The sequence below is a fragment of the Eulemur rufifrons genome, chromosome 7 (assembly GCF_041146395.1).
Source record: "Eulemur rufifrons isolate Redbay chromosome 7, OSU_ERuf_1, whole genome shotgun sequence".
Classification (NCBI taxonomy): Eukaryota; Metazoa; Chordata; class Mammalia; order Primates; family Lemuridae; genus Eulemur; species Eulemur rufifrons.
In genome coordinates, this window is record NC_090989.1 from 81,709,606 (window position 1) to 81,723,882 (window position 14,277).

At 36.8% G+C, this 14,277-nt stretch overlaps 1 pseudogene; it reads left to right on the forward strand.

Annotated features, from left to right (window-relative positions):
* The first annotated feature begins 1,173 nt into the window (after positions 1–1,173).
* Positions 1,174–2,134, forward strand: LOC138386460 (chromobox protein homolog 1 pseudogene; annotated as a pseudogene).
* The last annotated feature ends 12,143 nt before the right edge of the window (positions 2,135–14,277 follow it).

The window sequence follows — 14,277 nt, forward strand, 5'->3', positions numbered from 1 at the left end:
TAAATTTAAGTCTTTTATCCATCTTGAATTAATTTTTATGAGTGGCAAGAGATATGGATCTTGTTTCATTCTTCTGCAAATGGCTATCCAATTTTCCTAGCACCATTTATTGAATAAGTCTTCTTTTCCCCAGTGTATATTGTTGTCTACTTTGTCAAAGATCAGTTGGCTACAGGTAGATGGTTTTATGTATGGCTTCTCTACTCCGTTCCACTGGTCTATGTCTCTATTTTTGTACCTATACCATGCTGTTTCAGTTACTGTAGCCTTGTAGTATAGTTTGAAGTCTGAAAATGTGATGTCCGCAGCTTACTACTGGGCATCTATGCAACGGGGAAAAAAGTCATTTTATCAAAAAGACCCCTGCACTTGAATGTTTATAGCAGCACATTTCACAATTACAAAGATCTGCAATCAACCCAAGTGCCCATCGATTCATGAATGGATTAACAAAGTGTGGTATATATATATACCATGGAGTACTACTCAGCCATAAAAAGGATGAATTAATGCCTTTGCAGCAATTTGGAAGGAATTGAAGACCATTATCCTAAGCAAAGTATCTCAAACAAATACCACATGTACTCTCTAATAAATTGGAACTAACTGATGGGCACACAAGTGCACACAGGAAAGTAAAAGTCATTGGCAATCCAGCAGGGGGAAGGACGAAGGAGGGGAGGGGCAAAAACTCACCAACAGGTACAGTGAACACTGTTTGGGTGATGGGCACATTTGTAAGCCTAACTCAAGCCTTGTAACAAAAACATTTATACCCCCTTAACATTTTGAAATAAACAAATTTTTAAAATTAAAAAAAAAATCGTAAATTTGAACATGGCTAATTAGGTAAAACATTGGAAGCTGTTTTGAATGAAAATTTTACTCAATGCTCTCGATGTCTAACATAGCACCTCCCATGAGTCTCAATTTATGACAACACTGATGGCATTCATTTTTCTCATATTTCATATGGAATGGATGAAAGTTCCTTTTAAGGATCAAATAAGATTGAGGGGCTCCACCGCGGCCACCAGCTTGTTGCTTTTCCCGGGCGCCACTCCCCCGGCTGGCCCAACGCGACGCTCCAGTAGCGCGGCATCGATTCCTCTCGGGTTTTTGGGCGCTGCTCTGAGCAGCGTCACCCTCTACACCAGAAAGCTGGCGGGCACTATGGGGAAAAAACAAAACAAGAAGAAAGTGAAGGAGGTGCTAGAAGAGGAGGAAGAGGAATATGTGGAGGAAAAAGTTCTTGACCGTCGAGTGGTAAAGGGCAAAGTGGAGTACCTCCTGAAGTGGAAGGGTTTCTCGGATGAGGACAACACGTGGGAGCCAGAAGAGAACCTGGATTGCCCTGATCTCATTGCTGAGTTTCTGCAGTCACAGAAAACAGCACATGAGACAGATAAATTAGAGGGAGGCAAGCGCAAAGCTGATTCTGACTCTGAAGACAAGGGAGAAGAGAGCAAACCAAAGAAGAAGAAAGAAGAGTCAGAAAAGCTACGAGGTTTTGCTCGGGGTTTGGAGCCAGAGCGGATTATTGGAGCTACAGACTCCAGTGGAGAGCTCATGTTTCTGATGAAATGGAAAAACTCTGATGAGGCTGACCTGGTCCCTGCCAAGGAAGCCAATGTCAAGTGCCCACAGGTTGTCATATCCTTCTATGAGGAAAGGCTGACGTGGCATTTCTACCCCTCGGAGGAGGATGACAAAAAAGATGACAAGAATTAACTCTCCTGAGTACCAGCCCCTGTCACATCTGACTGTGGGTTTCAAGTGGGGAGGGAAGGAGTTTTACTTGTCTTGACACCATAGAGGTGGCTTGAGAAGATGTCCTTTGAAGAGCCAGTATAGTTTCTGTGCCCTGCACCAGCCCAAAGTGCTTTAAAGCCGTTCAAGCTGTATAGATTGCACACCCATCCCAGTGGAGGGGAAGGGGGTAAGTGTTTCAAGGCAGCCCATTCTGCACTTTGTCAAGAAAAGCAAAGGGCCTTCTATGAAGGACAAAACTTGTAGAATTGGGTGTGTGGGAGAACAAAAAGATACTGTAGATCTTCAAAGAGCATCTCCACAACCCACAGCCTTCTTCCCAATAGTGTTAACTCTGCATTTTTACAGCGTAGCATGTGTGTAGTTTCTGGCTATTACTGGTGTATTATTTGGGGGTGGGAGGGCTGGGTGGGAGAGAAGGGAGATGAGTAGGATCATTTTGGTTAAAATTTGGGGCCTGATTGGGGAAATGGTGAAATAATGGAAAGAACAGACAACTAATAACTTGCTTCTATGTCCATAATATTTTACCTTTTCAAAAAATGTCATTGGCACCACAAATGAGGACTGTGAGAGACTGTTTAAAAGCTGTGAATGCCTGAAACCTATAAGCCAAGGTGTTCCCTGCCTTAGCTTACTGCTGTTCCCCACAAAGTACTAAGCCAGCTCATAAGTTACCAAAGCTGCCATTTTGGAGATGGAAACTGATTGAGGAGGGAAAGTCTTGTATTAGAGAGTATACATCGGCAGATCATTCTGTCCTAGAGGTGCTAATTCCTGAAATTAAACAAGACAACCCTTTCTTTTCCAGTTATGAAGTTATAAATAGCTTGTTCATCCAAGCCACTGGCTGAGGTGTTGGGGAAGAGGGTGGTACAGGAGATGGGAATGTAGGGATGACAAGGGCCCATGCTCTTAGGGCGGAGAACTCTTGGAGCCTCTCTGTTATTGTGTTTTTTTGTTTTTTTGGTTTTTTTTTTTTCTTTGAATGTTGGAGATGGGAGAGTAGGGAAGACAAGGGCCCTTGCCCTTAGAGCGGAGAACTCCTGGAGCCTCTCTGGTTTTGTTGTTGTTGTTGTTGTTGTTATTGTTATTGTTTTTTGAACTTTGAACTCTAAAACTATTTGGGTAGCAGGGTTCAGTCACTGACAGCACAAGTTTCATTGAATCAGTTCAAGAGTTGAATGATTTCAAAAGCCCTGGTCTCAGGAGAAAATTAAACTTTCATACCGGGGCAATGATTCACTGTAAAACACAACAAACAAAAAACATTTTTTAAAAAATCCTAAGAATTAAATGATACCCAAAATGCTCTGTCTTGAATCACAAGATCCATCAGTTCTTAACATCATCTAGAGTTGCAACTAGAGCTACACTGTAAAATCTTTTTTAGGCATGTGCTAGATTTCTGTGAAAACTTTGTTTAAATGTAAACTTCATACCACACTGTCAGTTTTTGTCTTAATAAAATATAGATTATAAAAAAAAAGGATCAAATAAAAATTTCATGGTCAATGATGACTCCAGAAAATTAAAATAAATAAATAAAAACAAAAAGAACTGCAAACAAATATTGAATGCTATTTAATAGAGTTATTCATAGTGATATGAGGGTTGTAATAATTGTATCTACATGTATGGCCTATAGGATTAAGCAAATGAGTAAATATTGAAGTTATTGAGAGTCAGAGTTCTCACTGTGGAAAAAGAATAATATAAATATTGAATGGAATACAACTAGGAAGAACCATGAACCCAGCTCAGTCTGTAGAAAGAACCAAAAAGCAATGAGTCCTAAGTAACAATTAGCATGTCAGCTGGGTGCAGTGGTTCATGCCTATAATCCCTGCACTTTGGGAGGCTTAGGCAGGAGATCGTTTGAGGCCAGGAGATCAAGACCAGCTGGGGCAATATAGCAAGATCCCCATTCTCTACAAAAAATTTTTAAAATTAGTCAGATATAGTGGTGCATGCCTGTAGTCCCAGCTACTTGGCAGGCTGAGGCAGAAGGATCATTGGAACTCGGAAGTTCAAACCTGCAGTGAGCTATGATGGCATCATTGCTCTACAGCCTGGGTGACATAGCAAGATCCTATCTCTAAAAACAAGCAAACAAACAAAAAAACACAAATTCTCATGTCTAGTGTCTAATTCTTGGTTTCTAAATACTATTTTTTAATAAAATGGACCAGGACTCTGGAAAATAGCAGATTCCACAGCAGGGGAAGAAAAATATTAGATAAGACTGGAATATCTTGTTACGTAACAAAGCAAGAATTGTTCAAAAATTGTTGAGACATGTTAAAATAATCGAGAAGCCATCTGAACAAGGCTCACTAGCCAACTCTTGAAAAACTTGAGAATCAAAAATAATATTTGGAAAAACAGCTTATTCTAGGGCTGGAATGGGGAAAATATAAGAAAAGCCTGGAGCTCTTGTAATGCCAGACAGCGTGCCAAAGACTGTAAAAGATTTAAAAGCCAAACTGAAAGAACTACAAATGTCCAAAACTTGAACAAGTTTAGCAACAAATAAATAATGCAGTATTGGATTATAACTCAAAGTATGAAATAAATGTGTATGAGTCAAAACTGATACAAATAAATGACTTAATAAATAAATAAATAAATGGGAGTGAAGGGACAAATTTTTGCCACAGAAAAATTTCAAACAATGTATGTAGATATTCCCCTATTCCCCCCTTTAAGAAATGGAGCTTAACTTAAGTCCGCTTAAGTGTGGACTAAACTTCCAAAGTTTAGAAATACGAAAGGGGAAAATAGCAATTTTTAGTAAAGATACCTGGCAGATGCTACCTTAACCAAGTAATTGAAGTTAATATTATCAATGATAAGTCAGACTAATACATGTAACACTTAATATAGTGCAATGAGAGAGCACCTTACCTTTGTGGCATTCAACCCCAAAACCCACAACCCGAGTCTAATAATGAGAAAATATCAGACAAACCCAAAGTGAGGGACTTTGACTACCTGGCTTTGATTACCTAACAAGTAATCTTCAAAACTATCAAGGTCATGAAAACAAGTAAAGACTGAGAATCCATCACAGATCAAAGGAAACCAAGGAAATATATTGACTAAATGTATGTGGTATCTTGGATTGGATCCTGAAACAGGAAAAGTATATTAGTGAGGAAACTGGTGAAAGACAAATAGGATCTCTAATTTAGTTAATAGTAATATTCCAAAGTTAATGTCTTAGTTTTGACAAATATATCATGTTCATGTAAGCTGTTAACATTAGGGGAAACCAGGTAAGAGTTATACAGAAACTCTATGTATAATCTTTTTAACTTTTCTGTATACCCAAATTATTCCAAAATAAAAATTTATTTTAAAAAATAATAACAAAGAATTAGAATCCATTTAAGAAAACAAGAATGTAGAAGTACATACTGATAGTAAATATAAATGAAATAGAAATGAATGACTGAATGATAAAGTAAGAAAAGCTCCTTCTAACTGCAGAATAAATATAAAAGGAATGGGGGAATTAGAAAATACAACCATCATAGAAATAATACAACCATGGTAGAAATAATCAATTCAGACAAGAATTCAGAAACAGATGCTATACCTATTGGGCAAAACTTTAAGAACAGGATACTTACACAATGTCAGAGAATCTCCTCACATATTACTTACTAATTTCAAAGGGAAAAATGGTTAGCATCACCAACAATGGGAAACTGACATCAGGTACCTCTGATATGATGCACAGAGAAGGAAACAACATCGCTTATGTAATTTTCCTATAAAAAATGCATAATCTGGATCTATTCATAAGGAAACAACAGGCAAACCCAACTGAGAAACATGCTACAAAACAACTGGCAGGTACTTTCCAAAAATAATGAGACTGAGGGGGTATTCCAGGTTAAAGAAGACTATGGAAGCATGACAACTAAGTGCAACGCATAATCATGGATTGGATCCTAAATTGGAAAGAAAAAATGTTCTGCTACCATTGGTTCAAGTTAATAAACCTTTCAATCTACAACAATTTGTGACTGAATTAGTTCTGCCATGTCTGGTACAGAAAAAAGAACCAAACTATCATACTCTAGAATTAACATGACTTCTGCTTCTAGGAATTAACACTGAAGAGATAATTAAAGATACTCCAAAGAGTTAACAGTGAGGCTATTCAATGCAGTACGATTTATAATGGCCAAAATTTTGAAAATAATCTAAATGCTTGTATTTAGGGTTCTTCAGTTTGCGAGTGGCTGAAAACTCAACTTAAAAGAGTTTAAACAAAAAGAAAATGTATTGGCTAATGTAACTGAAAAATCTCCAAGAAAGACAGGATTGGGTTCCTTGGGTTCCAACAATGTGACCAGAATCTATCTTGTTGTTGTTGTTGTTGTTGTTGTTTGTTTGTTTTTTGAGACAGAGTCTCACTCTGTTGCTCAGGCTAGAGTGCCATGGCATCAGCCTAGCTCACAGCAACCTCAAATTCCTGGGCTCAAGCAATCCTCCTGCCTCAGCCTCCCAAGTAGCTGGGACTACCAGCATGTGCCACCATGCCTGGCTAATTTTTTATATATATATTTTTAGTTGTCCATATAATTTCTTTCTATTTTTAGTAGAGACGAGGTTTCGCTCTTGCTCAGGCTGGTCTCGAACTCCTGAGCTCAAATGATCCACCCGCCTTGGCCACCCAGAGTGCTAGGATTACAGGCATGAGCCACCGCACCGGCCAAGAATCTATCTTTTGATTCAGAAGAATATGAGGGTCAGCTTCCTCTTCTAACTGCCCCCCTTAATGGTTAACATCTGAACACCACCAAATCTAAATCATGAAGATCTTTTTCCTAGAAATCCTGACAAATGCCTTCTTTCATTGTGTAAGTAAATTGGTTATAGGTCTAACCTAAATCCAATAATTTTGGCTTTGCTAGAGAAATCTCACCCAAAACCTAGCTGAAAACTGAGAAGAGTAGATTTACCAAAGAAATGTGGGATACAATTACGAGTGAGAGGGAGAATTGTTACTAGACAACAGACAGCAGGTGTCTTCTATAACATCCAATGATAAGCCATTGCTGAAATATATTATGATATATCCATTAAAATGTTGGAAAAGAGTATTTTCACATGGAAAAATTTCCACAATATATTAAGATGGAAGGAAAACAATAACTAAAGAATACTTCTTTTCATTTTGCCTTGCTGCCTGAATTTAGCTTGCTGGGCAGGCAGCAAGACCCAGGCTACAATTTCTTAATGAAACTCCTTAATTACAGTTATACTAAAAGATGAAGCCCTGATAAAACTATTCTACTTTCAAATGCATTACAAAAGTTAGAAAGTTCATATTGCAAAAGGAGGGACCTAAGGAGAGCAGTCTTTCTCAAATTTGGATCCATGAACCTTTTAAAAATGTGCAATAGAGCCAAGCATGGTGGATTATGCCTGTAATCCCAGCACTTTGGGAGGCTGAGGTGGGAGGATTGCTTAAAACCAGAAGTTCAACACCAGCCCGCGCAACAGAGTGAGACCCCATCTCTAAAAATATTTTTTTTAATTAGCTAGGTGTGGAGGAGCATGCCTGTAGTCCTAGCTAATTAGGAGGCTGATGTGGAAGAATGGCTTGAACTCAGGAGTTCGAGGATACAGTCAGCTATGATTGTACCACCAAACTCCAGCCTGGATGACAGAGTGAGATCCTGTTTCAAAAAAAAAAAAAAAGAAAGAAAAGAAATGTGCCATAGACTTATTCTCAAGGGTCAACAAGTTCCCTATAGGAACATTTTTATTTGCATTATCATTTCATAATAATCTAAAATTAATATAAGCATATACTCTAAAAATCATTTTGATTACTCCTAATAGGATATATGCTGTATAAGGGCAGAGCCTTTTTCGTTTTTACTCACTCCTGCATCCCCAGGACCTAGAACAGGGCCTGGTACATATGAGTGTTGTCATGTAAATAACTAATGAACAAAGGAATAACTAATTTATGCCACATAACTTTGGTGCCTATATTTGTGTTACAACCACACTGGCACTAAGTTGCACTGCTTTAATTGTTAAAAGCAGTACAAAGCAAAGAAAAAGGTAGATTAATAAATAGATTTTATGCTTACACTTAATTAAGTCCAGATACTTTCCCAGTTTATGAAACAAATAAAGAAAATAGGTTAAACAGTTGAGTCATGGCATGGCACTATTAATTAGGTATGCCAAACTTAAAGAAATCACCTTATAACAGTCAAGATCAAATGCAACTTACAATCTGTTTTAGTTTCAGCAAAATATCATCCAGGTTATTAATTAAATAAAATTTTTAGTTTTATGTTTAATCTATCATTTTTTCAATTTTTTGTAGAAGCTATAACCCTAAAAATATATGTCTAATTTCATGTTTTTAAATATTTAAGTAATACATAATAAATATAAGTCAATATTAACAGTCTAAAATATTTTAGCTTCTAAAAATTATCTTCATATTATTCAAGTTGTAAAACCAATAAAGTTGTGTATGTGTAGATCAAGAACTAAGAATTCAAATCAGTTTCTTAAAAGACTTATTATATAACCCTGAGTTTGTTTGCTTGCTTTTTTGCTTGTCATATGAAATTGTGTATATTTGAGGAGTACAACCTGATGTTTGCCATATGTATATATTGTTAAATGATTAGCACAAACAAGCTAATTAATTTATCTTAATATAACCTCACATAGCTATGATTTGTGTGAGAACACTTTACTTCCTTAGCAAATTTCAAGTATAAAATACAATATTATTAATAGTAACTATAGTCACTATGCTGTACATTAGATCTCCAGAACTACATCCTGTGTAACTGAAACTTTGTACCCTGTGACCAACATCTTCCCATTTCACTGCCCCACCCCTTATCCCCTGGCAACCACCATTCCACTCTCTGCTTTTATGAGTTGGACTTCTTTCAGATTCCACATATAGCTGAGATCATGCAATATTTTTTATACTGCATTTTCTTTATCCATTCATCCAATAGACACAGGTTATTTCCATATCTTGGCTATTATGAATAATGACTACAGTGAACACAGAAATGCAGATATCTCTTTGAGATGCTGATACTTGTAATCCTCTTCAATACAATTATTCTCAGATTTATTGCTCCAATGGGATACTAGAACCTCTCTGTTGGACTCGTGAGCTCTCACAAAGGTACTCTCATCTATGGGTGGTTGTCAAAATTGATGTTTCTGTTGGGGGGCAAGGGTGGAAAACTCCTATTCTGCCATCTTGCTGACATCACTTCTGAGTTTTAATACCACTGTGGTTCCATTTTCATTCATCAAAGTAGGGTTAATTTTTAAATGTTCCACAGAATAATTTTATTAAACAGAAAATTTAGGAATCTGAAACCTGGAGAAACATCCAGTCCAACCCCTTATTTCACAAAAGAGGAAGCTCAGAGGCATTAAGGTGACTTACCCAAGGTTGCCCTACAAGTTACGGAAGGAGTGGGCTGAGAACATAGATCTAATTATTGCATCTGCTGAAAAATACCAAGCATTACAAAGATACCTCTTTAATGATGGTGATACTTTAATTCAACAGCCTATTGTTCTTAAATTGATTCCTGGGCACCATTCTTGATACATTCTTTAAGTACAAAGAAAAGTAGCATACTGTTCTGGATTTATACAATCAGATCTGAGGACTGACATTATTGTTATTGTTTGGTCCTTGAGTCAACTGGCAGTGCATCAACCATTAAAATCAAAAGCATGTAAGGAAGCAGGAAGATCTTGGCAAGCATAAATGCACTTAGGAAGAAAAGTCAAATTTGAACCTATCAACCTTACAGTTTTCCTTTAAGAAATCACAGAAAAGCCACAGTGGCCATGGAAATTAAAACTGTGTCGTAATGAATGAGATGTGCTGTAGATAAGAGGAGCTGAAGATAGAATAATAAGCAGTTGAAGACTTTGTACACCAACACGCATTTTAAAGATACATTTGGGATTCCATGTAATAAATGAGGCATTGGAGTGAATAATTATACCAAACTATTAGAATAATTCTCTTCTTATTCTAAACTCATACCAATCGGTGTGGTAGTGTACAACTTATATTTAAATGTAAATTTTGAAACTAATTATGGTTTACAAATAGCACACAGTAATTCAGTTAGAAACATAATCAAAAGAAAGATTCCTTCAGTTTTCTAAAAAAAAATTTATAAAACAGAATGAAAAACAGAATTCATAGCAGCCATGAGTTTCAAAAAGTACACTTGAAGCTGTAGGTATTCTAATTAATTTATCAGGGTTCTAATTGAACCACAATCCTCTTGTTTCTTTATAAAGTTGTTCTTAAGATGTACAGAATACCCAGAATCTACCCATTTCCATAGGTGTTTCTCTCCAGGAATAGTTCAGACCAATAGACAATCCTTTATGTTCTCATTTTCTTTGCCAGGCATCTTAGGTATGTCATTATAGCTACCATATACTAAGCCATATACCCTAGATTTTCCGGAATTGTCTCAATCTCAATGTTTCTGTGAGTCCCAATATTTTGGCTAGGGAAATACGATCTCCATGACTTGGCATGAAAGTGAACCCATAAGACCACCTAACGGGGGTTCACAAATCTTTAAAGCAGTTCTAGAATTTGGCATTAAAGATAAGTTCCTGTTTAGCAACATGTGGAAGCCAGTTTCTTGGAAAGAGGATCAGTGAATAGTGAGGCAGCACCTTGCTAGGAATTTAGTGACTATGGATTGGTAAGTCAAGAATGCCCTCCCATTCTGGAGATACTGCACTTAACTAGCTTCCATGTACCATGACTAAGTACATCTACAGCATGACAATCCTGACATCACCGTCTAAAATATTAGTGTTCAAAGAACATTCTCTAACTGAGGTAGTATGTGCATCCAGAAATATCACCTAAAAGGAAACTATGATATTTATAGAGTAACTCAATCTTCCTCTGTAAAATAAGTTCTAAGAATTCTGGATTCTTCATTGCTAACAGCATCTACATTTGTTCTACTTAGAGAGAGCTTTGACTTTTATCATCATTTCTGTGCTTTTAAAGGAGACTGGTAATCAGTTGGAAATAGCCGGTTGACTGCTTCCATGTGACACATTCTTGTTTTCACTAGCAGGAAAGCAAATCCAAAGAGAGATTTGATATACGATTGTCACTCAGCCTGGCAGGAGTGGCTAGTGACCCTCACAATTCAGGTATTTTCTTTAGAAGCTGATTTTGAGCTTTTATTTCTTTTTTTTATTTTTAAATTTTACATGCCTGCCTAGTAGAAACAAGCACAGCTTGTCAGTAGACCAAGAAGATATTGTTGTAAACTGAATTGTGTCCCCTCAAAATTAATATGCTGAAGCCCTAGCCCCCAATGTGACTGTATTTAAAGATAGGGCCTTTAAAGAGGTAATAAAGGTTAAATGAGGTCATAAGGGTGATGCCCTAATCCAATGGGACTGGTATCCTTACAAGAAGAGGAAGAGACTACAGAAGTGTACATGCACAGAGGAAAAAACATGTGAGAACACAGTGAGTAGATGGCCATCTTCAATCCAAGGAGAGAGGCCTCAGAAGAAACCATACCTGCCAACACCTTTATTTGGAATTCCAGCTTCCAGAACTATGAGAAATAAATTTATGTTGCTTAATCTACCCAGTCTGCAGTATTTTGTTATGATACCTCTAGTAGACTAATACAGATGCTAAATACTCATGTAACTTTCCCTACAAGATGGTGCCTGAAAACTCACCTGAAGTAGTTCTCTTTTCAATCATGTAAAAGGCAAAAACTGATCCAACAAATGGTGCTGGGAAAACTGGATATCCACATGCAATGAAGTTAGACCCTTACCTAATATCATATACAAAAATAAACTCAAACTGGATTAAAGACTTAAAACTATAAGACTCTTAGAAGAAAACATAGGGTGAAATCTGTATGACACAGGATTGGGCAGTGATTTCTTGGATATGAGACAAAGGCACAGCAAACAAAAGAAAAAAGAAACAAATTGGACTTCATGAAGATTAAAAAACTTGTGCATCAAAAGGCACTATCAATAGAGTGAGGCATCTTACAGAATAGAAAAAAAATTTGTAAATTGTATATCTAATAAGGAATTGATATCCAGAACATATAAAGAACTAAAATTCAACAAGGAAAACACAAATCCAACTCAAAAATTGGCAAACAACATGAATAGTCATTTTTCCAAAAAGACAAACAAATGGCCGATAAGAATATGAAAAGATGTTCAACATCACTGGTTGTTAGAGAAATGCAAATCAAAACTACAAAGAGATACCACCTCATATCCATTAGGATGGCTACTATCAAAAAAACAGAAAATAACAAGTGTTGACAAGGATGTGGAAAAATTGGAATCTTATGCAATGTTGGTAGGAATGTAAAATGGTACAGCAGTTGTGGAAAACGATACAGTAGTTCCTCAAAAAATTAAAGATAGAATTGCCATATGATGCAGCAATTCCATTTCTGGGTATATACTCAAAAGAATTGAAAGCGGGGTCTCAAATAGATATTTGTTCACCCATGTTCATGGAAGCATCAGTAATAGAACTGTGGTTTCCAGGGTCTGAAGGGAAGGGAGAATGGGCAGTTATTGTTTAATGGGTTTCAGTTTTACAAGATGAAAGAAAATATGGAGATGGGGATGATGGGGATGGTTGCACAACATTATAAATGTATTTAATACCACTGAACTGTGCACTTAAAATAGTTAAGATGGTAAGCTTTATATGTATTTTACCACAATAAAAATAATAATAAAATTTTTTTAAAGGTAAAGAACCGAAGCCCAAGTTCATGACATTTAGGAAACTAAATACAGACTTCCATTCACTAAAAGAAATCAGTTGATATTGCTTCTTTTGACAAGAATTCTGGATTATGTATTTTTGAGGCAGATATCCATCTGGGCCCTGTAGGTTCTAATAGACCAGGAAACATGTTTTCACAGCAAGGGGGGGTTAGTTCTTAATTTAAGGATATTTTCTTGTCAAACACTTCAACTCACAAAAAGAAAACATATAACGGTGCATCTTTTGACAAATGACCTTTGGCTGTATCATAGAACCAGATATTCCTCTTAGCTGTGCTGCTATCACGTTTTTTCAGCAAGCGGGTAAGGTCATAATGTAATGGCCTTTCCATATAAACATTTCAATCCACTAAGAGAAATCAGATAATGGAAACATAGTCCTACTAGCCTGAAGTACTAACACCAGTAACTTTCTCCATGGACTTGCCAACTCTGGACATCAAGGTAACCACATTTGGAGAAGAAGACATCCCATAAAGAAGAGAGCCAGAGAGGTGTCCCAAATTTTGTGTATAAACTCTACCCAAATCTCTGGCTGACTCTTGAACCATATTTGTACAGAACAAACTCTAATCAGCCCAGGTAAGGCTAAAAGAACTGAACTGAAATTAAAATTGTTGCTCTCCACAGGGAAGACCAAATTTTCAGTTTAAGCTGAGCCAAGTTAACTGCTTGATAAAACAAAAGAAATCAATATCTTCAAAAAAATATAACAGGACTGATGTCACAAAAAATATCAGAGTAGGGAACTCTAAAACTCCATCCCTCCATTAAAGCAACAATTAATCTGACAAAAATGTTAGAATCAACTCTTCAGAACAATGGAATCTAATAAAAAAAAAATTTACAACAATGAAGGGAACACCTAAAGAAAGAAGCTGCTAAATTTTGATGAAAGAGTGTTGTGAAATTTTAACCTGTCTACCATCTCCCACTTCCCTGGTCAGGCAGTGGCCATGAAAATGGAGGCCCACATTTCTGGGCAGCTTGCTAGTGCCAAAAGAATCAATATGGACCTTGTTCTCAAAAAACTGTGGTTGCATGTTGACCTATCTGGTGGGTTCCTGAGAGATCTGCTCAGGGGCTTGCATTTTTTTCTTTCTTTTTTTTTTTTTCCTCCTTTTCTCACACACACTGGAGCTTTCTCAGGGCTAAACTATGGTGAGAATACAAAATTGTACAGCTCTTAGGAAAACAATTTGGCAGTTCCTTGGAAAGTAAAACAACTATATACCATGCAACCCAGCAGTTGTACCCCAAGTATATGCATTTAAAAAATTCAAAATAGGTGAGCAAACAAAAACTTGTACATGAATGTTTCTAGCAGCACTATTTACAATAGCCAAAAGGTAGGAACAACCCAAATGCCCATCAACTGATGAGTGGATAAACAAAATGTGGTATTTCCATTCAATGGAATATTATTCAGCCATAAAGAGGAATAAAGCATTGACACATGCTATGACATGCATGAGCTTTGAAAACATGCAAAATGAAAGAAGCTAGACCCAAAAGGCCACATATTGCATTATTCTGTTTATATGAAATATCCAACATAGGCAAGTCCATGGAGAAAGAATGCAGACTAGTGGTTGCCAGGGTATAGGGCTGGGGGAATGGGGAGCAAGTGATGAACTGGTACAG